This window comes from Neophocaena asiaeorientalis, unplaced genomic scaffold, assembly GCF_003031525.2.
Source record: "Neophocaena asiaeorientalis asiaeorientalis breed wild unplaced genomic scaffold, Neophocaena_asiaeorientalis_V1.1 scaffold221, whole genome shotgun sequence".
NCBI classification, from domain to species: Eukaryota; Metazoa; Chordata; class Mammalia; order Artiodactyla; family Phocoenidae; genus Neophocaena; species Neophocaena asiaeorientalis.
The window spans coordinates 2,298,906-2,323,137 of record NW_020173766.1 but is presented as its reverse complement, the minus strand read 5'-3'; the positions used below and the strand labels follow the sequence as shown (position 1 = coordinate 2,323,137).

The following is a 24,232-nucleotide window of genomic DNA, read 5'->3' as shown; positions in this document are numbered from 1 at the left end:
TCAACAGTAGAACAGATGGATAATTTGTGGTATAGTCATGTAATGGAATACTATATAGATACGAAAGAGATAAGACTATAGCAATACACAGTAATATGGATGAAGCTCATAGACACAACATTGAATAAAAAAGCCAGACACCAAAAAAGTACATATTGTATAATTCAATATATATGAAATTTTAAATGTGCAAAATTTATCCATGGTAACGGAAGTCAGAATAGTGGTTACCTCTGCAGGAGAAGTAGTAGCTAGGAGGGCAGAAGGTTACCTTCAGAGTGGGGTGGTTAACCTTGGGTGAGGTGGCTGCCTTCTGCCAAGGACCATTTTCAGAGGGAGACAGCTGAGGGCTGAGATCTGGACCACACACCACATCATGAATTTAGTATGTCTTTCCACTTGTTCATATCTTATCCTTTAGTAATATTCTATAGGTTTCATGTCCTTTAATAAGATTTTTTAAAGACATTTTTCATTTATTTTTGGCTGCATGGGATCTCAGTGGCAGCACGCGGGATTTTTGTTGAGGCATGCGGCATCTCTCCTTGCGGTGCACAGGCTTCTCTCTAGTTGTGGCGGGCAGTTTTCTCTTCTGTAGCTGTGGCACATGGGCTCCAGGGTGGGTGAGCTCTGTAGTTTGTGGCACACAGGCTCTCTAGTTGAGGGTCAGGAGCTCAGTAGTGTGGCACAAGCCCCAGGGCATGTGGGATCTTAGTCCCCTGACCAGGGATCGAACCCGGGACCCCTACATTGGAAGGCAGAATCTTTACCACTGGACCACCAGGGAAGTCCCCTTTAATAAGGTTTCATATGTCTCCCACCTATACAGTTCCTATACTTTTCTTAATAATTTATTCCTAAATATTTTATAGTTATTATCAATTGAATGTTTTTCTTGTTTTTATTTATTTCTAGAGGCTTATTTTTAGTAAATGCTATTATTTTAAATATATTTTTCTTGTATTTATCACCTTAAATTTTCTCTTATTAATTGTAGTAGTTTTCAAGAAAGTCCTTTGGATTTTCTAGATTTACAATCATGGCATTAACTAAAGAGTGTGTAATCTCTTTCTTTCCAATATTTATAACATTTCATTTCCTTGCCTTATTACGTTTGCTAGAACTCTAAGCCAATGTGTAATAATAATAGTGTTAATGCCAATGTTGTCTAGTTCCTCATTAAGAAGAAAAAAGTTTTAGTACCTGGTGTATGTTGACTTATGATTATTTTATATTTCATATCTTTTTCATAAATTGTGCCTTTGTTAGGTAGTGGTCCTCTTTATTTTGCTCAATGCCTGTCACCTTAAATCCTACCTTCTTTAATGTCACTGGCTACTCCTGCTCTCTTCTAGTTTGTGCTGGCCTGACCTCACTGTTTGCCAACTCCTTTATTTTCAGCCTTTTCTTTTCTTATGGTTTCAAGTGTCTTTCTTATAAATAGTATGTGGCAGGATTTTGTTTTTCTAATCCAGTCTCTAGGTCTTTAAAGGGGGTTCAGGGTGTCCCTATTTAGTATGATAAATATGCTTGACTTTGCTCATTCCATAATTACTTTCTTATTTTTTTACTTTGTGGTTTCATCTTTTTATTCAGTTGAGCTATTTGAAACTACCATTTTTATAGGTCAAAACAGTTGAATACTAGCAATTTCATACAGCTAACTTATAACTTTCCTTTTCCCTCTCTCTCTCTTTTTTTTTTTTTTTTTGGCCACACCTCGAAGCTTTCAGGATCTTAGTTCCCTGACCAGGGATTGAACCTGGGTCCCCAGCAGTGACAGCTCCATGTCCTAACCAGTGGACCACCAGGGAATTCCCTCTCTCTTTTAAGAAGATGCCATTCATTTAATTTTTCTTTGGTAATTTGGAAATTCTAGTACTTTTCCATTCCATTAGTTGCTACCTTCCCTCTCCAGGTATGAGGACTGTCCCTTGGCTGGGCATAGGTAGCAGATAATGTGCCTGTGTTAAGGGGGAGAGTTCAAGAACAGCTGGCTCTTCTTCCTTGGTAGATAACTTGCATTATCCATCTGGGAGCTTGTACAATGTCCTCTTTCTCCTTGAAGTTTAAGAATTTTACTATAGTCTTTCCCTTCCATACTGCCTGGGAATGTGCTCAATACCTCCCATATGCAAACACAGCATTTTCTTTATGTCGGGAACTCCTATTGTTTGAACATCAGGATTCCTGGATTTGGCCCCCAAATCTCTGGTCTGTTCCCTCATGCCTTTGTGCTCTGTGCATCTTTTCATTGAGCTCTGAGCTATTTCTTCCATTAGACCCAATCACAATCTTCAAAATCTTCCACCATGCCAAAATTGTGCTTTCCTTGGGGTCTTTGTACTTGCTATGCTTTCTGCCAGGAATGATTTCTCTTAGATCTTTCCCTGATCAGTCATGCCTTTGGTTGATCTTAGCTCTGATGTCCACTTCTCAGACTCACCTTTCCTGCTGCCTTAGACATAAACACAATACTCTGTACATCAGCTTGGTTCCTTTCCTCCACTGTATTCACTCTGCCCATAATTAGTTATTTGCTGTATTCATCCTTCACATGCACCCCCATCCACTCCCTGCTGGATGGTAAGGACTGTAAATCATTGGAATTCTTGCTGTGTCCATTCTTGCCATGTACCCAGTATCTAGCCCCAGTAAGCCCTGACTAAGCACTTATGGAAGGAATGGAAGAGTGAATTAAGACTGAGACTGCCCCCAGGGAGACCTTGCCCTGTCTAGTTTCCTCCCCACCCATGGGAGCACTGGAATGGGAGATTGGGTGGGCAGAGGAAGGGGCCATGCCTGTTTGTGAAGGCCTGAATGACTGGTGCCTGTTGGGCCTTTATTCTGTAGCTACAGCAGCTACTGCAGGTCCTGAAGCCACAGACAGGGAACAGGAGCAGGAGCTGGGCCGGGTGTAATTCCACTGGGTGTGGAGGGCCTTCTTGGCCTGACCCAGGGCTAGCCTTGGTCTGGGGCACTCTCATCCTGCCACAACATCCCACTGCCCCATTTTATTTTTTATCACTTAATACCACATGGCATTCTTTTTATTTAGTCCAGTCAACAGGTATTTCTGGAGCTTACTTGGTGTTTGAGGTGGTCAGGACACATCCATGAGCAAAAGAGATTTCCACTTGAGACATGAGAGTGCACAGACTGTGACACATGAGAAACTTTAGGAGATGAGCAGTGCTTCTAGAGGTGAACAAAGGAGATGCAGGCAGAGAGGTAATGGGGAATAATGGAGCCCTTGCCAGCTCTGGCTTTTCTTTGGGGGAGTTGCTACTGTAGGGTTCTGAGCTGGGTATGAGAGGTTCTGACTCATGTATTCATAGGCTGATGTGTGGAGAACTGACTGAAGGTGGCAAGGGCAGCAGCAAAAGACTGGGATGTGGCTGTGACATTGTCCTGGGGAGAGATGGTGGTGGCTTGGACTAGGTGGAAGCCATGCACCTGGCAAGAAGTGGTCTCATTCCGGGTAGATGATGCAATGGAAGCAACGGGACTTCCTGATGCATTGAATGTAAGTGGGAAAGAAAGTAGTCAAGACAAAGTCTGAGGTGTTTGGCCTGAACAGTAGGAAGGACTGAGCTGCCATCACTTGAGCTGGGGGAGTTGGGGTGGAGTAGGTTTAGGGGATGAGCTGGAGCTAGGGTGGCACAAGTTGAGTTTGAGGTGCCAAGAGGAAGTCAGAGTGCGGGTGCCTAGTCCATAGCTGGACATTGAGTCTGGCACTCAGAAAAGGTCTGCCTGGACATACACCTTTGGGAGTGATAGACATGTAAGTGGAATTTGAAGCCATGACCCTGGGTAAGATTATGAGAGCAATAGTGTAGACAGAGAAAAGGTGAAGAGGAGGAACCAGTGAGGTCAGAGGAAGCCAGGAGGGCATGGGGCCCTGGAAGCCACACAGGGATTGTGCTTCCAAGAGAGGAGAGATCAGCTGGTCACAGGAAATCTTTCCTGCCTATCCTCGTAAGGGCAGGCTTTTTTTTTTTTTCCTACTGTTTTTGTTCACTGCTGTATTTCCAGCACAGAGCGGAGATGCTCCATAAATAGTTGTTGAATGAATGAGTATATGCATGAATCCACACCTCTGCAAACAGCCAGCACACAGGGATTTTTTAAAAGAGCAGAGAACAGGTAGGAGGCTCTACCCACTCTCAGTAGCATCCCCATCCTCCCTTGCTTTTGCCAGCCACAATGATATTAACTCAGGTGGGAGACCTTCTGGCTAACACAGGGCCCAGGACAAACGAGCTTCAGACAAGCTCTGTAGTGTGGAGCTTGGTGGAACCTGGGTTGGACACTGGGTCACCCACCAGTCCACAAAGGACTATACAGCCACTCCTCTGTTCACCTCTCTATATCGAGTCATTTGTCCATCCATCTACATCCAGTCATCTGTCCACCTGTGCATACAACCGCCCTTTATCCACCGTCTACAGCCACTCTTTTGTCCATCTTTCCGTCCAGCCACATCCGGTCCTCTGTCCATCCATCTGCTAGGGTGACCAACTTCCCAGATTGCTGCAGACTGTCTCAATGTTAATATTGAAAGTCCTGCACTCCAGGAAACCGCTGGGACCCAGGAAAAATGGTACAGTTGGCTGACCATCTGTACCCCTGGCATCCCGTATTGCACCCCTGGGCTCGAAGCCCACCTGTCCACCCAACCTGACTTCCTTGGCCACTCTCTCCCATCTAGGCAGACAAGACTCCACCCCTCTCGCTAACCCCGCCCCATGCACCGCCCCTTCCGGAAACCACTACAACGAATCCGGGCGCCCTAGCAACAGCGCTTTTTGGGCCGCCCAGTCCGCGAGCTGGGCTCCCGGTGCGAGCCAATAGTGAGGGGCTCCGGGAGTGAGGCGCGGGGGGCGGGGCTCGCCGCAGCGGCCGCCATCTTGGTGGGAGAGAAACAATAGGACGGAAGCTCTGCGGGACCGGCTGAGATAGCAGGTAACGCCCGGTCTGCTCGGCCTACTGCTCTGCCGCCCCAGGGGCTTTGGAGGAGGGTTTCTCCGGGTCGTCGGGGAGCGAGGTCTCTGGTCATTAGGGGTGTTCCCGGGTTTTTTGGGAGGGGCTCTCCCGCGATGATGGGAGTAGGAGAGATCTCTCAGGGTCCTTGTGGGGCCAGATTTCCCCGGGTCATTTGAGAGAGGCATTATTTCTTCAGGTTATTGGGGAGAGACGATTTCCCCTGGTTTTGACGGGCAGAATCTTACCTGGTCATTGGGGGGGGGTCTCCCGGATATTTTGGTGGTGCGGGATCTCCCCCTGTTATTGAAGTTTCCAGTCATTGGAGAGGGTAAGATCTCCTAGGTCATTGAGGGGGTCTCCCCAGGACATTGGTGTCCACGATCTTCCGGGTTATTGACGGGTGTCTCCTTGAGTCTGGCTGGAGAAGTCAGCCCAACGCCTCAGGTACGGTTACCTGCGGCCGGCAGATGTGCAGCCATTTTGAGTGTTGAATGTCAGTTGGGCTTGTCAGCTGGTGTCTGGTGGGGGAGTCTGCACACCTAAACTCCTTATCCCAAAAAGTCCTAAAATGGATCCGGGGACGTCTTCTTAATAGTGATAAGCTTCACCATGGATGGAGCTTTCATTTCGTTCACGTTGGATTACAGACTGTTTTTTGTCTTTTGCGTCCTAATGATTTGTATCATTTTTGGCTTTTATTCAGTTTCATATATTAAAGCCGAATTGCAGAAAAATGAGCCCAAATGTTGTGACAAGAAAATGTAAAAACCAGTAAAATCTAGTGCTCTTAAATACCGGGGAAATAAAACTAATCACTGATTGGAATGAAGCATTTTGGTAACAAAATTGTACATAGAATAAGATAAAATCATCTGAAAAAATAGTTTTAAGTACTGAAACTTCTAAAAAGTGGTAACAGAAATGTTGCAGATCACAAGTTTTATGATACTTTGTATAAAGCGCCATAATTACAGTAATTTTGATGAATTCTAGTATTTAATTATTTGCTGTATTTGCATTTTTAGCAGGGTAACATTTTAAGTGAACTAAAATGCTTATTTACATAGATTGCTGCTGTGGAGTTTGTGTAATTGCATCCTGTAATCTGGTGTTAAGTATTTAATGAGAAGTTTCAGGGCAGTATTGTTATTGTTTTAACTTTAACCATTACCAGAATTAGAAACTGAGCAAAATGGATACTTTATTATATTGATGTAATAGGCCAGTGAGTGGATCACATAGTAACTTTTTCTGGAGGCAAAGGTCAGTTGAACCGTTAACTGTTACTCCAGCTGGTTGATCTGCTTTGTGACTTTAGAATAGAATTCTCAGGAATTGTTAGAAATCAGGTGGATGAGAGCTAGGACTGGAGTTGATACAATTGTAAAAACCAGTTTAGCAAATGTAATAGACTTCTTTTTGTTTCAAGGCTTCGCAGGTGACAGACAAGTACATGGTATACCAGCCCCATATCTGTCTGAGCAGTGGAATGTGTGAGGAAGGCACAACTACTGACTGATGAACCTTAACCAGTCTTCTTTGCAGAGGGGTGCAAGGGGTGCCAGAGCCTTCCGTAACACTGGAGGGAGATATCACCCGTATCTAGGCAACAGGGATGAGCCTCCCTGAGGCCAGCTTGCTGAGGTGAAAAATTTCCATTGTTTGGTTCATAAAGAGGATGCACTGGGGAAGAATTTTTCCTTTAAGTGACATTGTTTTACCTAATGGGGTAATCACCTTAGACAAATTGAACACTTTTGTGTAGTAGATGATTGCTTTCATGTGATTACATTTTAAAGCATGTTTTTGAAATTATATGTTTGCCTATCTGCATACCAAGTAATAAAAGTAACAAGTAATACTAGTGTTTTGTAATATATTCTGGTAGCAAGGAAGGGGCCTTTTCCCCCAAAATTGAATTTAGTGTTTACCTCAATTTGAACGAAAAGAGTCTCCTAAAATGATGGATACTTGGTTTGGGTTTGTCAACCATCCATTCATCACCAGCTTCTGCAGTTACCAACTCCTAGCCAATGTTGTTTCATTTACACTCTGCCTTCCTCCCCTCCCCTTAAAAAAAAAAAAAAAGCTGAATTTTTTTAGGAAACCTATCCCCAAAGTGTATATTATCCAAAAGTATTTCATTATACATTATTAGTGTATCTCTAAGACAAGGTGTATCTCTACCCATGGTTTTTACACCATTATTATGCCTAAAATACAATGATAATTCCTTAATTTTTTTTTTCAAATATTCAGTCATGGTCAAATGTCCCTGATTGTCTCATTATTTTTTTATAGTTGTTTGTTCAAACTGGTATCCAGATAAAGTCTGCATATGGCATTTGATTGAAGTGTCTCTTTTGTCTCTTAAATTTATATATGCTTACTCTGTTTTGTAATTTATCTGTTCACACAACTGTCATTTATCCTGTAGGGGTTCCCATATGCTGGCTTTTGCTCATCACACTGTGTGCTTGAGACCTTTTGACTCTGGTGGCTGGTTTTGAAGGAGTCACACCTGTATATCTTTTCAGTGAAGAAGTTGTGTTGGAACTGCCAAGGCTCATTCAAAAGTGAGCCCCAAACCTTGAACTCTGAGGGCTGTCAGGGACCTATAGGGCCACACAGTGCAAGACCCTCCTCCTCCCTCTGTGTCATGTGGTCCAGATTTTCCATGTGGAACAGAGAGGAGATTCTTACCCTTGGCCTCCAGGAGGATGAAGATGTTTTGCTCCTTGTCTCCTTACAGACCTCCTTCTCTCACACTGACGTTGCACCTTCTGCTCACAGGCTGTTCACAATTATGGGGGCCTCGACCCAGTGCTCTTCTTTCTTTGCACATTACTCTTGGGGTGCCTTCTGCCTTCCCTTTGTAGGTAATTCCCAAATCTGTTTTCAAGTTAAGTTCACTCAAGCTTCACTCCCATTGCTTCCAGCTGTCTGCTGTACATTTCTTCTTGATTGCTTGATTATCCCTTATATTTAAGTGTCTGCAGCTCAACTCACTATCTTCTCAGCTGTTTCTGACTTCATGAACAAAACGTCCTTGTACTGACTTGTGAAGACTCAGTATCTGACTCATCCCTCTAATTTGATTCCCTGAATCAGGGATTCTGAAGATAGAGTCCATAGTTGCCCACTCCACAAATTGTATGCAGAGTTCAGTGAGGCTGTGAATTTTCATGAGAGTCCCACAGTTGTCTCAGATTCTCTAGGGGGTCTGTTGCTCCCTCAAGGGTTAAGGACAGTGTGCTACACTTCGCCATCTATCAAGTCCTGCTTCTTTACCTTCTCCCCCTTCTTCCTTGGTTCTTCTGTGTAGGCTGGGCAGGGCAGCTGGCTCTGTGGGTGCAGTGGAGAAGACAGGAGACCGTGTGCCCTGCCATGTATGCCACTGAGTAGGGGAGGTTACATTAAAGGGGTCCGAGACAGGTGTCTGGAGATAGCAGTCCTGTTGTCTTGGTGACCCTGGAACCTGAGGGCTGTCAGGACATTTTCCCACCACCCCCTGCCCAGCAGTTGAAGTCAGAGCCTTTCTGAAGCCAGGTTTTTCCTTGTCTCTCTGCCCGGTTAATTTTCCTAACATAAAATGTCGCCACCATACTCCAGAATCCAGTGGCTCACATACTTTATAGGTTGGGTCAGAGTGAAACAATGGGTGAGATCTTTTAAAATCTATGCTCCCAGCGATTCTACTTCTAGGACTTTTTCGTACAGAAATACTTCACAGGTGTGCAAAGACAGATACAAGGATGCTCACTGCATTATTATGGTAAGAAAAAAGTTGGAAATAGTGTCAGTAGGGAAGTCGATAAATACATTATGATTTTGTGTGACTATTATACAGCCTTTAAAAAGACTCATATATAGACAAATGTAGCAAGATATCTAAGTCACATAGTTTAGTTGGGGGGGAAATGGCAAAACAGAGGACAGCTATTGAATGATTCTACTTATATGGGAAACTGGAGTACTCAAATTAGAGGCAGCAAGTTGAATGGTGGTTACCAGGGGCTGGGGAGTAGGGAGAGTGGGATTTATTATTTAATGTGTATAGTTGCAGTTTGAGATGATGAAAAACTTCTGAAGATAGTGGTGATTATTGCACAACAGTGTGAATGTACTTCATGCCACAGAACTGTACACCCCAAAATAGTTAAAATGGTAAATTTTATATTGTGAGTATTTTATCACTATTTTTTAAAAGTTAGGTGAGAAAACTAAAGCTGATTTTACTTGGGAAAAAAAAGGCAAAACAACACATATAGCCTGATCCTATTTGTGGAAAGAATAGAAAAATGCACTGAAGAAAATCTACAGGATAAAGAGACCCCAAACTAATAATGGTGGTCATTTTATCACACTTGTAACCAGTTTAAAAATGTCTTCTTTTAAGAGCTAAGCAGGATGTCCCTTGGTACTCCATTCTTCTGCCTGTTGCGGAAGCCCCGTTTCTTCATCCACCTCAGAAAAGTGCAGGCTTAACATGCCCTCATCCACTTATACTGTCAAGTCCACCCTCTGGCCTCCATCTTCCATTGGACTTTTTGTAGGAACTGGAATGGTGGACAGAGGACAGCTCACGTTTGAGGAGTGCGTTGCATGTAAGCCAGGCAGTAGGCTAGATTTTTACATCTTGTTCCCACCTTATGGCACCTCCATAAAGCTACCATGACTAGTTTACAGATGAAGGCAGGCACCAAGAATAGGTAAAACACCATTTATACCCAAGTATAAGGCAGGCCTCAATTTGTCAGGGAGATTATTTTATTTTATAATTTATTATTTATTTTACTTATTTTTGGCTGTGTCGGGTCTTAGTTGCGGCATGTGGGATCTTTTCCTTGCGGCGTGCGGGCTTCTCTAGTTGTGGCACGCAAGCTCCAGGGTGTGTGGGCTCTGTAGTTGTGGCGCATGGGTTCCAGAGCGCTTGGGCTCTGTAGTTTGCAGCACGCGGGCTCTAGCTGAGGCGTGCGAGCTCAGTAGTTGTGGTGTGTGAGCTTAGTAGTTGTGGTGCGTGGGCTTAGTTGCCCCGCAGCATGTGGGATCTTAGTTTCCTGACCAGGGATCAAACCCGTGCCCCCTGCATTGGAAGCACACAGTCTTAACCACTGGACCACCAGGGAAATCCAAGAGTTTTTGTTCTTTATGCCAACAAAATGCCCCTTGGTTAAGACTGAAATCGTTGGGAGGATGATAACTTCTAAATGTGGTATCCGGGTCAGAACAGGTAGCAAAATAAGCACCTGGTAATGACAGAAGAGTCATGCCTTGATTTGATTTTGTGCTAGTGAAATGTAGCCATTGTAGAAGTGATGTGGTCAACACCTACAGCACCCACCTACAAAAAATAAAAATGATAGGAGCTACGGCTGCCTTGCCTAACACCCTCACTGTGCTACGTCTTTTACCTGTGTTCTTTCATTCCTGGCCACTCTGCAAGGTGGTCAGAAGTCTCATCCCACTATGGACTGAAGGATTTCAAGCTTTGGGTTTTCTTGAAACCTTTCTGACTTGGAGACAGGCCTCCAGTACCTGCTTTCACAAGCCCCTTTGGGCAACTGGAGTCAGCCTGGGCCTCTTCTGCTTGCTCTCTGTCGTGGTAAATTCACAAAGCTTTCTTTGCACTGCTGGATTTTTTTTAACTCGTCTTGTGAATGTATTTAACTGAAACTCATGATTGATCAAATGGGAGATCATTTAGTATTACCTGTATTCTCTGTGTATCCATCTGTTTACCTTACTTGAGACATATACTTGTAGAAATTGAGTGTCCAATCCCAAGCCTAAGGAAGAGTAGAACTTTTCTTTTAATGGAATAAGATATGTTAGAGACCAGGAGGCATAACACTTGGCTCTAGTGTTGTTATTTCTGCACTTAGTTTTCAAGAATGTGCCCGCTCCATACCTGAGCTGGATCCCAAAGGCAAACCCCCCGAGCCACATCAGTCTGTCTTAACCCCACCACAGCCCCTTGCCTTGAGCCTTGTTCATCTTTAAGATGGGCTGCTCCAGGGCCACAGGGCTTTCCTATCCACGGCTGCACACTCAGAAATGAGGTGGCCCCATGGGCTGGGTGTGCTTATCATACTCTCTTGGGGAATGCAGAAATCTTGCATTGCCCTGCAATGTTTGTTTTATAGGAATAATAGACCATTTTTGTTTTACAAGTATAAAACTAACATTGGATATGCATTTTTACTATAACCTTCCCTCCTTCTCATCTGTCCCATTCTCTGATTGAGATCCCAGGTCATGTCTAAACAAATTCAGTGTTTTTGCTGAGGCTGCAGCAACATTTGTCTTGGGATTAACCTAAGTCCAAGCCTGCCAGCTTTCACTTTGGTACACATTTGCTTAATGTGCTTTAAACTTGGTATATGTGGACTGTGCCTTACTCCTCCTTCCCCTCTCATGAGCGAGAGTTCACAGTTCAGCTTCTTCTACAGGGTGCCTGTGGAGGTGTGTGGACCCTATATCTGTTGGCTCTAGTGCTAAACATAATCATACTGTTTCCTTGAGAGATTGCCCGAGTAAGCAACAAAGGAAGAAGAGAGATGGATGAAGTATACCAGGCCAAAGAATGTATGTTTTTATGAACTTGAGCAACCTGACAGGAAAAACATACACCAGTAACTATTAAAGCACTTACTTGCACATTGCTGAGATTACTGTCTACCTAAGTTAGGGTTTTTTTTTTTTAATTTATTTTTATTTTTGGCTGCATTGGGTCTTTGTTGCTGCGCACAGGCTTTCTCTAGTTGCAATGAGCAGGGGCTACTCTTCCTTGTGCGCTGGCTTCTCATTGCAGTGGCTTCTCTTGCTGCGGAGCATGGGCACTAGGCGCGCGGGCTTCAGTAGCTGTGGCTCACGGCCTCAGTAGTTGTGGCTCATGGGCTCTAGGGCGCAGGCTCACTAGTTGTGGCGCACAGGCTTAGTGTCTCCACGGCATGTGGGATCTTCCCGGACCAGGGCTCGAACCCATGTCCCCTGCACTGGCAGGCGGATTCTTAACCACTGCACCATCAGGGAAGCCCAGTTAGTTGGTTTTTGTTGAACATTTTCAGTTTTTCTTCTGTTATGAATAGAGGTTTTACATATAAGGCAGTGAAAGATGTCCTTTCACGAACAGTGTCTGTTCTCTAAGGTGAGTGCCTCTAGAGAGACAGCTGAGGTGCTTGCCAACCCCCTGCTGAAGGTGTGGGTTTTTCTTGCTCTGTGTCCTTATCGGAGCATGAGAACACACATATCTCTCCCTTAGGTTCTTTGAGTTGCCCCTGCCCTTTGTAGAACCTGTGCTGGGTTTTATGGGTGGCTTGGGATGCTGCACCTACATCGGGAGGCCAGAGGAGGACGGTAAGCCCAGGATGCAGGCTCCTGGCGCATTTGGAACATTGGACCTTGCAGAGGTGCCAGCTGCCACCTGACAGACTCTGGGCCCTGAAAAACTGATGGATATGGCCAACACATCTGGGGCAGATGAGGGCTGGGAAAGGAAGGAACAGGCTACCTCTCTCCCAGGAATGATTTATCTCGCTCTCAAAGAGTGTTTTTACTTTGAAAATACCTTAGGCTCTTTGTATAGAGCCAAAGAAAGGGAATAGTGGTAAAATATCAAAAGTGGAAGTTCCCCAGTTGGCCTTCCCTCCCAATCCTCACGTCTGTTGACTGACTGAAGTCATTGCCCTTCTCGCAAGCTGCGTGATTCCAAAAGAGTCAGTGTGTAGTTTGCTTCAGAACTATGGGTGCAGTTGAACTTGATTTCCCTAAAGAAGTTTTTAATATTTTGCTGTGCCTTATTTTGGAAAGAAGTCCCAGGACTCATAGAGGATGATTGACGAATGGTCATGTGTTAAGATATAGTGCTGTGGGGCTTCCCTGGTGGCGCAGTGGTTGAGAGTTTGCCTGCTGATGCGGGGGACGCGGGATCGTGCCCCAGTCCAGGAAGATCCCACATGCTGCGGAGTGGCTGGGCCCGTGAGCCATGGCCGCTGAGCCTGCGCGTCCGGAGCCTGTGCTCCGCCATGGGGGAAGCCACAGCGGTGAGAGGCCTGCGTATCGCAAAAAAAAAAAAAAAAAAAAAGATATAGTGCTGTGACCTATGTGGTGTCAGGAATTTTCTCACTCCCATATCTCGTTCTTTTCCTGGCTGGTCATGGAGGAGCACTGACTGTACTTAGAGTAGTTGGGTGATCAAAGCTGCCATGTTGATGCTGTTAGCCTGGGATGCTTAGCAGACCCCTGAGGGGAGTATTTACCTGAGTGAGGTATTGTGAGGACCCAGAGGAAGTTGTGCCCTCTGGGCACAGGATCTGGTGTAGCGCAGGGCACACGTGTCCCTCTACCAGCAGGTACAGCCCTCATTGTGCTGGCCTGGGCGGGTTGGGGCTGCCTGGGTTCTGTGGCTGGCCATGAGGACTGAATCATTTTTGGCACCACTAGTTTCAGAGGATGAGTTCATGTGTCATCTGGTTTGGGAACTGGCTGAGAAATGAGCAGGGGTAAACGTTGACCACAGGCAGGGAGCATATAATCTTGCCTGAAGCTAATGGACTGTTACTTAACTGGCACATGAGAGAACCATGACTAAGGTAGGAGAGTCCCCCATAGATCGAGACCTCAGGACAATTTTGGCCATAGTCTTCAAGGGTCACTTCTGCATGTTCCTGTTGTGTATGTTTCCCACATGATGGTGGGATTTGTAGTCTGCATCAGGAGGAGGAGACTGGAGATGGAAAATTGCCCTTGAAGAGGGGAAACAGGCTTTTTAAGGAGGACTGATAATTCTTGGTGTGTGTATGGAATACATTTAGGTATTTATAAGTAAATTTGATATTCTGATAAAGGGGACATGTGACACCTTAGAATCAATAATTTAGTTTTTCTTGAAGGAGTACTGCTCTACTTTTAGCTAGAAAAACTTTTTAAATTGCTAAAACTCTGTAATTCAAGCATTGTAACTGAGGAACATATTTCTAGGTAGGCTGAAAGCTCCTTCTCCCTGTCCCCCTCCATATTGGGACGCTCTAGTCTTTCATTCCAGAAATCTGGTCTGATAAGGCAAAGAGATGTGGCAGTGTGATCATGCTGCTGGTTCGACAGAGAAGCCTCTGAGAGGCTGCTGTTTCCCTTATGGAAAAGCTTGTCCGGATTTTTGGAACAGAATCTGCTGTTTCATTTGTCCCTCAGAATTGGTGGAAGGATCTGCATTGTTGTGACTTTTCTTGAAATTCTTCCACTGACAACTTACAACTTGTAGTTTCTTCTTTATTAAAACTAGAATAAAGGGAGTTCCCTGTGGTCCTGTGGCTAACACTCCATGCTCCCAATGCAGGGGGCCCGGGTTCCATCCCTGGTCAGGGAGCTAGATCCCACACACCTCAACGAAGAGTTTGCATGCTGCAACTAAAAAAGATACCGCATGCCGCAAGGAAGACCCTGCACGCAGCAATGAAGATCCTATCCTGCGTGCTGCAACTAAGATCTGGTGCAGCCAAATAAATTAAAAACAAACAAGAATAAAATGCTGATGAGGGGGGAAATGAACACCTGGTGTTGGACCCCAGGCATTTGTGTCAAGTTAATAGAAGTCTTCTGTGTCTTGTCTCTCTGGCCCTGCTGCATGCTTTGGTGGAGCCAGTGCCTGCTATGACATGGGGGTGACCTTTCCGGCCTTCTTAGCAGTGACTCTTTCATCTCAAAGTACCTGTCATTTTCCATGATGAGGCCTAGGTGATCTGGTGCCTCAGTGCACCCATCTGTAGTGGGAGTGATCCTAGTATCTACTCCAGAAGGCTGTGGTAGGAGGGAGGGAGTTACAGAACAGACTAACAGCTTGGTAAACGGTAGCTCTTTTCTCTGACATGGTTGTATCCCATTGTCACTGAAGATTGAGTTGGTCACTTCCTCCTCTGACCTTTCAGCACCTTGTACACATTTCAGGGACAGGATGTGTTGGGGTGATTATCGTCCCTTGTTTACATGTGGTCAGTCTCCCAGGGTCTCCATCATGGAGTGGAACTCTGAGCATGCAGTGTGGGTTGCATCAGGGTTTTTTGGCAGATGAGTTTAAAACCTTCAAGAGCTGAGCAGCCATCTGGGTTTCTTATTTCAGTCGTAGTGAATTATTTTTCCCCCTAATACTTTCACTCCCAATTATAAAGGTAACAAACACATGCTCTGAGTTTGAGAAAATTTCAAGAAGTTTGGAACATTTAGAAAACTGAAGGGATGGGAATAACAGTCTTACCACTTAGTACTGGGCAGATCCAGCTTTTGTGGTGGCTAAAGTTTATATAGTGTAACAAATATATATAATTGATTTATATAAATATATAATTATAAGTACCATCTTTAAACAAAAGAATTTACAATTATGAAAACAATAAGGTAAGAAAGTGAACTTATCTACAAAACAGAAATAGAGTTACAGATGTAGAAAACAAACTTATGGTTACCAGGGGTAAGGGGAGGGGAACGATAAACTGGGAGATTGGGATTGACATATATATTTCTATATATAAAATAAATAATAAAGACCTACTGTATAGCACAGGGAACTCTACTCAATACTCTGTAATGGTCTATATGGGTCTATGACAGCAGTGTCATAATTTTTCTATAAAAAAGTCACATAGGGATTTCCCTGGCGGTCCAGTGGTTAGGACTCTGCGCTTCCATTGCAAGGGACACAGGTTCGATCCCTGGTCAGGGAACTAATATCCCGCATGCCGCACATCGCAGCCAAAAATTTTTTAAATAAAGTAAATAATAAAAAGGTCACATAGTCACTACTCTAGGGTGGTTAATTGTCATCTGCTTTCCATAAATTTATTTCATTTGTTAGCTGTCATTTAAATTTATTGTAGGATAACACCTGTTACAGCTTTTTAAATTTATTTTTTAAAAAATATTTATATATTTATTTGTCTGTATCAGGTCTTAGTTGCGGCATGCGGGATCTTAGTTACCCAACCAAGGATTGAACCCCTATACCCTGCATTGGAAGGCAGAGTCTTTTTTTTTTTTTTTTTAAATTAATTAATTAATTAATTTGGCTGCGTTGGGTCTTCATTGCTGCGTGGGCTTTCTCGTTGTGGCGAGCAGGGGCTACTCTTCATTGTGGTGCGTGGGCTTCTCTTTCTCTTGTTGTGGAGCACAGGCTCTAGGCACACGGGCTCAGTAGTTGTGGCTCCTGGGCTCTAGAGTGCAGGCTCAGTAGTTGTGGCACACGGGTTTCGTTGCTCTGTGGCATGTGGCATCTTCCCGGACCAGGGCTCAAACCTATATCCCCTGCACTGACAGGCAGATTCTTAACCACTGCACCACCAGGGAAGTCTTGGAAGGCGGATTCTTAAATCACTGGACCACCAGGAAAGTCCCATCTGCTTTCTATTATTGACAACTTAGAACAGTTTCTTTCAGCCTCACAATTCATCATATGTCATGTAAATTTTTAGGATTGTCATCAAATTTGGGAAACGTTTGTCAAATTTTTTTCATATATCAGCTGTGAGACTTCAAGACATTCAACATTTTTTTATACAGTGACTCCAGGGCCTTGGGAGGGGGTAAACAGCCATGACCCCTGTGAGTAGCTGGTATTTTTGTTTTTAGGGTTTTTCGGTGTGTAGTAAAATGAACATAACATAAAATTTACCATTTTAACCACTTCTGAGTGTACAATTTAGTGGCAAAGCTGGAACTTCTTGCCAGTCTTTTCCTCTGTAAGTCTTATGACATAGTTCAGCTAATATCATAGATTATACAATTTTGTATCTTCCTTTTTTTTTTTTTTTTTTGGCTGCCCCACATGGCTTGTGGCATCTTAGTTCCCTGACCAGGGATCCAACCTGGGCCCCGGCAGTAAAAGCATGGAGTCCTAACCACTGGACCACTAGGGAATTCCCTGTGTCTTGCTTCTTTTAATTGAAGAGCATATCAGATTGTTTTAAAAATATAAAAGTGATAAACAATGTTTTATAGTATCCTAATAGTCCATCATACACTTTCATATTGCTGGATGTGGAGGTGAGTGCGTTCACGTTGGGGTATAAGAGATGTCCTGCCAGGACCTGATTTTTATGGAGCAGCGGTGGGAGTTTTCCTGGGGTTGGTGGTAGTTTGATGCCATATACCCATGACCCAAATGGGTCAGTCTGGTCAGCCACCTTCCTTGGTGCCTCCCACAAGGCAAACATTAACAGCTTTCTTCTTCCTTCCTGGCTTTATTTTGCTAAATTTCCTTTTGGTTTATTCATTTTGTCACCAGGGATTGTGCCTTATCTGCTGCCCAGCTTTTCTAGAAGTCCAGATCATGGAGGGGATAATTTTTCTCCTGCACTGTCTTGCAGAGACACCTTGTTTGAAGCTGGATGGCAGACCCACCAGCATTGTTGGAAAGGCCTTCAGCAAATACTCAGCACCAACCCCATGGCCTTTCTTTGCTTTGCCTGCAAAAGATGGGGATAATTATCTTTCAGTGATAACTTAGCAACCTGAAAGCCTTGGGTGTTTGGGATGTCAACTCAATACTAACACAGAATTTCTGAATCCTAACTACTATATTTGTTTTAAACTATGATAGATTTTAATCTTCTCGTATCCACATTTTAAAAGTTTATTCTTCAGTGACCATTCTTCTGCCTGATTTTCTACAAGAGAGAATTTTCCAAGAGGTTGGTTGTCATTAGATTAAGAGTTTAGGCTTTGTTTACATGAAATGTTTCCACACCAGCAGGACCCAGATGAGTATTCAGGTGCAGGGTCCTTCATTTATACTCCCCAGTTAGTGCAGAGTTAATAAGGTGGGAGATTATAAATGCAAAATTAATATCCAGCCGATGCTCAGAATGCATTTTGTAAAGTGTGTGGCGTGCCGCTTTTTAACGATTGTACTCCCTGTGCAGTTGGTGTGGGTTTGGATAATTGCAGTGGGTGCCTTTTGAGTTCTCTGTTGATCTGTGTGCAGCAGGTATTCATGACGCAGTAGTGATTTGAGGCACATCCTGTGGAGTGCTTACTCGGTGCTGGTGCTCTTCTGGGCTCTGGAGATTCAGCAGTAAACAGAGCAGTCAAAAATGTCTGACTGGGGCCTTCCCTGGTGGCGCAGTGGTTGAGAGTCCGCCTGCCGATGCAGGGGACATGGGTTCGTGCCCTGGTCTGGGAAGATCCCACGTGCCGCGGAGTGGCTGGGCCCGTGAGCCATGGCCGCTGAGCCTGTGTGTCCAGAGCCTGTGCTCCGTGGCGGGAGGGGCCGCAGCGGTGAGAGGCCTGTGTACTGCAAACAAACAAACAACAACAAAAAATGTCTGACCTTATGGACTTTTTTTTCTGGTGGGGCAGGGTGGAGGAGACAGAAAATAAACAGGACAAATAAAACATATAGTATGTTAGGTGGTGATAAGTGCTGAGGAGAAAATAAAGCATGGTTGTGTAAGGAATGTGGATGGGGAGATATGGCACTTTTAGATGGGGTGGCTAAATAAGACTTCATTAAAGGTGATATTTGCATACAGAGCTGAAGGAGGTACAAGAGTGAGCCAGGGAGATATGTGGGGAAAAGTGCACCAAGCAGAGGGACTGGCAAGGACAGAGACCCTAAGGTAGGTATATATCAAGCATGTTTGAGAAATAACAAGAAAGCCAGTATAATTGGAGCAGATTTGCTGTTGATTTTTCTTTTGTGATGGGTGTTTTACTGAAAGGCTTATTGGACCATTATGCTTCTGTTTTTCTCCTTTGTGTGTAAAGTATGCTTTTGCTTTGGCTTTACAAGAATTTAAAAAGATAACTGGAACTTCCCTGGTAGAGCAGTGGTTAAGAATCTGCCTGCCAGTGCAGGGGACATGGGTTCAAGCCCTGGTCCGGGAAGATCCCACATGCCGCGGAGCAAATAAGCCCTCAAGCCACAACTGCTGAGCCCGCGTGCCACAACTACTGAAGCCTGCGTGCCTAGAGCCCGTGCTCTGCAACAATAGAAGCCACCACAATGAGAAGCCCGCACACCACAATACAGAGTAGCCCCCGCTCGCCACAACTAGAGAAAACCCGCGTGCAGGAATGAAGACCCAACACAGCCAAAAATAAATAAATAAAATAAATTTATTTTAAAAAACCCTGTTTAACAGCTAATATGATCTTTTAATTAGTCTTTTCTGATTATTACAATAATTTGTACTTATGAAACTTTTGTAAATTAAAGAAAAAATTCAAGCTGTTTATTGAAATATAATTTGTATACAATAAGATTCATTGGTTTTATTTATTTATTTTAATTAATTAATTTATTTGTTTTTTATTTTTGGCTGTGTTGCGTCGTCATTGCTGTGCGCGGGCTTTCTCTAGTTGTGAGCGGGGGTTACTCTTCTTTGCGGTGCACGGGCTTATTGTCGTGGCTTCTCTTGTTGCGGAGTATGGGCTCCAGGCGTGCGGGCTTCGGTAGTTGTGGCACATGGGCTCAGTAGTGTGGCTTGCGGCCTCAGTAGTTGTGGCTTGCGGGCTCTAGAGCACAGGCTCAGTAGTTGTGGCACACGGGCTTAGTTGCTCTGCGACACGTGGGATCTTCCCAGCCCAGGGCTCAAACCCATGTCCCTTGCATTGGCAGGTGGCTTCTTAGCCACTGCGCTACCAGGGAAGCCCCAAGATTCATTGATTTTAAGTCTATAATTTGATGAGTTTTGACAAATTTATGCAGCCATGTAATCACTGTTCCAGTCACAGCATAGAACATTTTCATTACCCCTAAAAGTTCTCTTGGACCTCTTTGCAGTCAGTCCTATTCTCCTACATCTGCCCCCTGGCAACTGCTTATCTACTTTCTGCTATTACAGTTTTGCTTTTTCTTGAATGTCATATAAATGGAATCACACAGTATATAGTCTTTTGTGATTGGCTTTTTTCAGTTAACATAATGTTTTTTTTGTTTTTTTTTTGCGGTACGCGGGCCTCTCACCGCTGCAGCCTCTCCCGTTGCAGAGCACAGGCTCCGGACGTGCAGGCTCAGCGGCCATGGCTCACAGGCCCAGCCGCTCTGCAGCATGTGGGATCTTCCCGGACCAGGACACGAACCCGCGTCCCTTGCATCGGCAGGTGGACTCTCAACCACTGTGCCACCAGTGAAGCCCAACATAATGCTTTTGTGATTAATCTTTGTTGTTGCTATATCAATACATTCCTTTTATTGCTGAATAATATTCCATTATATGGATACACCACAGTTTTGTTTATTCATTCACCCATTTGATGGACATTTGGGTTGTTCCCACCTTTTGGCTATGGTGAATAGTGCTGCTGTGAACATTTGTGTACAAGTCTTTATGTGGACATTTGTTTTCATTTCTTTTAGGTAAATACCTGTGAGTAGGATTACTGGGTCATATAATAAGTATATGTCTAACTTAATAAGAAACTGCCAAACTGTTTTCCAAGGTGGCTGTACTTCTTTTATTCCTACCAGCAACGTTTGAGAATTCCAGTGACTGACCCTGGTGGTATAGTCATGGGTTGTGTATGGATGTGTGCAGATGTGGGCAGTGGCTCTGGGCTCATGGAGCGGAGGTGCAGATGGTCAAGGTTATTCGTCCACCATTGGGCTAGTGTGCTTCACACCATCTCCTGTGACTGCCCAACCCTGGGGCTTTTCTTGAGGCAGAGTAAGTAGCCCCAGCAGAGCCCATTTGTAGCCTCATGAACCACATTCTAGATGTGTGAGCTAAGGGCCCAGGGCTTTTCATGAGTCATAGTTGTTCTATTTGCAGTATTTTATAAGTTAAGACTATTAAGGCATTGTTTCCAGCAGATCCTTAAACCAATTTGGTAGATTTAGGGGGATGGGCTATGGGGGAAATCTATGTCTTGTCCTAGGATGAATCATGTTCTGTGTTTCTTACCTATCAATAGTTTCATGGACAAACGTGAGGCAATTTGGAAAGCTAAAATAGATGCTAAATCTGAAGCCAGTGTTTTATGGTTACTCCCTGTCTCACTAGATTCAGGGTCCACACATCACATGGACTTCTCAGTAACCATTAATATTCTAGGATTCCTGGGAAACTGGGCCTTAGACCTCAGATGTTTAAAAACCTTTAAGAGATCCAGCTGCTCAAACCACATGTGGAACAGAAAAAGAGTAGCAGTGAAACAGAGCAGGTGCTTTGGGCATTTTTCTTTCTTCTGACCAGGCTGAAGCCACTAGAGAAGAAACTGATCTGGGGTGTAATCCTTGGGAAGTTGATCCTTCATTTTCCCATAGGGATAGGGTCTGTAAGGGACCCTAGAACAAAAGCTGCATTTCTTTGTCTGAAGCCCCAAATGTAAGAAGTATGTTGTACAGAGAAGCCATAGTTATCTTCATATTGAGAGATTGAACATAATTGAAATCAAAGAATCACAAAACAGGACTTAACCTTATTATGTGCAATGCAATGATTTTTACTGTTTTTTCCTATTTGATTAAAACAAACTGCTGGTTACCAGAAAACTGGAACCCAAAGGGAGCAGGGACTTGGAATCTTCCTCCAAGCAATTGAATGGCAGAACTGGGACTAGAATCTGGCTCCACCTCACTACAGGATCAGTTTTCTCCCTAATTCTACCATTTAGGAGTTTCCTCTGTCATCAGGCTTGGCACAGGCAAGAAAGGGCCTTATTTTCCTTGTCTCTCTACCTAAGATGATGATTCTTCTCCGGGGAGCAATGTCCTGTGGACTGCCAGAGTTGGGTGCTGGCGGGAGGGTTGGCAAGGTTCCGTGTCAAGGTTCCAGCAGCTAATGAACACACAGGAGACCTGGGAGAAGGAGGTATAGACCCTCACTGGGCTTTTCAGCCTCCAGCCACACCCACGAACCATACTCCAGAGAGCTGCCATGAAGGACCAGTTTTTGTTTTGGATTTTTCGCTGGAGGTGGGGAATGGGTAAGAGAGATGTCTGGAGAGAGATTTTTTTTCTACTTAATTGAATACATTTAAGGAATCTTGAACAGAGTTGGAAAGGGATTGCATTGGTGTCAGCATTGCTGTAGTAACAAAAGGAGTTTTACACGTTTATGAAAGTTTTGAATTGTGTTTCTAAAGTCTGGCCCATGGGGAGCATCTTGTGCTTTCACAGTTTAATAATTATGGTACCTGGTTCTTGCTTGGGTACTGGCAGACCGATCATGAGTCAGTAGCTTTCCTTTGGTGTTGCTCTTACTCAAGATGTCTTTTTCACTACTGAAAAACTGGTGTGAACTGGTCTCTATAAACCTAAAGGGCTTGCGTGGCCAAGCATCTCAGAGCTCCACCTTCCGGAGAGAGTCTGGAATGGCTGGAAGGTACTCATCCTTCGAGCTGATTGCCTGTGTTGTGTCTTGGGACTCCTCACAGCACATGCCCTCCTGAGGGCTTCTGTAATGAGAAGGTAGTGCCAGGTGAGAAATCAGAAGCTTTGGTATTCTGCTCTTTGCATATAGGAAAGCTTATTGATTCCTAATCCTTGAGTCCAATGGGTGTTCTCTCTGAAAGGAAGAGATTAACACCAGCTAAACTCTTTATTTATTTATTTTTAAAATTAGTTTATTTTTTGGCTGTGTTGGGTTTTTGTTGCTCCGCATGGGCTTTCTCTAGTTGCTGCGAGCAGGGGCTACTCTTCGTTGTAGTGCATGGGCTTCTCATTGCGGTGGCTTCTCTTGTGGTGGAGCACAGGCTCTAGAGTGCACGGGCTTCAGTAGTTGCGGTGCATGGGTTCAGTAGATGTGGCTCGCAGGCTCTAGAGCGCAGGCTTAGTAGTTGTGGAGCACGGGCTTAGTTGCTCTGCGGCATGTGGGATCTTCCTGGACCAGGGCTTGAACCCCTGTCCCCTGCATTGGCAGGTAGATTCTGTACCACTGCGCCACCAGTGAAGTCCCTAAAGAGGCTGCTTTATAAACAGGAAATATAAATACATGGTGAAAGCACTGTCACAGGACAAGATAAATGTCCCATATACTTTATTTTTTTTTTTTTTTGGTACGCGGGCGTCTCACTGTTGTGGCCTCTCCTGTTGCGGAGCGCAGGCTCAGCGGCCATGGCTCATTGTCCCAGCCACTCCGCGGCATGTGGGATCTTCCCGGACCGGGGCACGAACCCGTGTCCCCTGCATCGGCAGGCAGACTCTCAACCACTGCGCCACCAGGGAAGCCCTGTCCCATATACTTTTAAGTGCTATACCAAGGCAGATGTGCCAGAGACCTTGGGCCCCAGAGGCAGCTGTGTGGGGGCATCCAACAGATTGAGGTTCATTTGGAAACTGTGGCTTCTTGTCCCTAGCCCTAGATGAGTTTCCTCAGCTCCCAGAATCAGCTTCATTGTTTCCAACAGGGAGAGAGGTGTCTACCTCATAGAGAGTATCCCGAGGACCATATGAAGTAAGTTCCTATAGTGAGCCTAGCATAGACTGGGGTGCTTTACCCACCTTAGAGGACAGTGGGCAAATCTCCAGCCAACCCATTCTCACCACCACCATCTCAGTTGGAGTCATGGGAGTTGGAGGAGTTCCCGGTAAGAAACCTGTACAGATACTGAAATGTAGCCCAAGCCCCGTTAGTAGTGCTAGTGGCAACTGTGTAGTCTGTAAATTATAGACAGAAAACAGAAGGAGGTTGACAGACCCTGAAACGGTCCACAGACGCATAGAGGTGTGCTTTGCTGAGATCCAGTGTGCTTGGGGATCTGAAGTCAGGTCTAAGTTCCTGGATCTCAGTGAATGAGACCCCTTAGTGCCCCAAGAATGCAGCTTTGGTTTAAAGGTGTGCCCCAGCTTTTGGAGATCTAGATAGAACGGATAAAAATAGTTGGTGACCTAGAACACTGTGTATCTTTTTAAAAGGAGTTAGCCAGCCTTGATCAGTTGTTTTTCGATACAGACGTTAATCATTAAAGCTAGGCCCAAGCTCCACTGCTAATAAGGTTAATGGGGCTTGTCTTTGGCCTTGAGCAGGGAAGTGTGTGCACCCTGGGGGAGTAAATCTTACTAGATGGTGCCTAAGTAGGTTTTCCCTTTAAATGCATTTTATAAAAACATAATTAACGGGCTTCCTTGGTGGCGCAGTGGTTGAGAGTCCGCCTGCCGATGCAGGGGACACATCACACCGGTTCGTGCCCCGGTCCGGGAAGATCCCACATGCCGCGGAGCGGCTAGGCCCGTGAGCCATGGCCGCTGAGCCTGCGCGTCCATAGCCTGTGCTCTGCAACGGGAGAGGCCACAATAGTGAGGGGCCCGCGTACC

The 24,232-nt window shown here is 44.7% G+C and overlaps 1 protein-coding gene across 2 annotated transcripts in view; it reads left to right on the top strand.

Moving 5' to 3' along the window:
- Positions 1-4,889: 4,889 nt before the first annotated feature.
- IP6K2 (inositol hexakisphosphate kinase 2) overlaps positions 4,890-24,232 on the top strand; it is a 28,789-nt gene continuing 9,446 nt past the window's right edge. The window contains exon 1 of one of the 2 annotated variants that reach the window (XM_024751428.1): positions 4,890-4,965. The gene's annotated coding sequence lies outside the window, so the exon portion shown is untranslated. Of the gene's footprint in view, positions 4,966-6,239; positions 6,631-24,232 lie in introns of those variants that run through there. The other variant, XM_024751429.1, reaches the window with a different exon arrangement.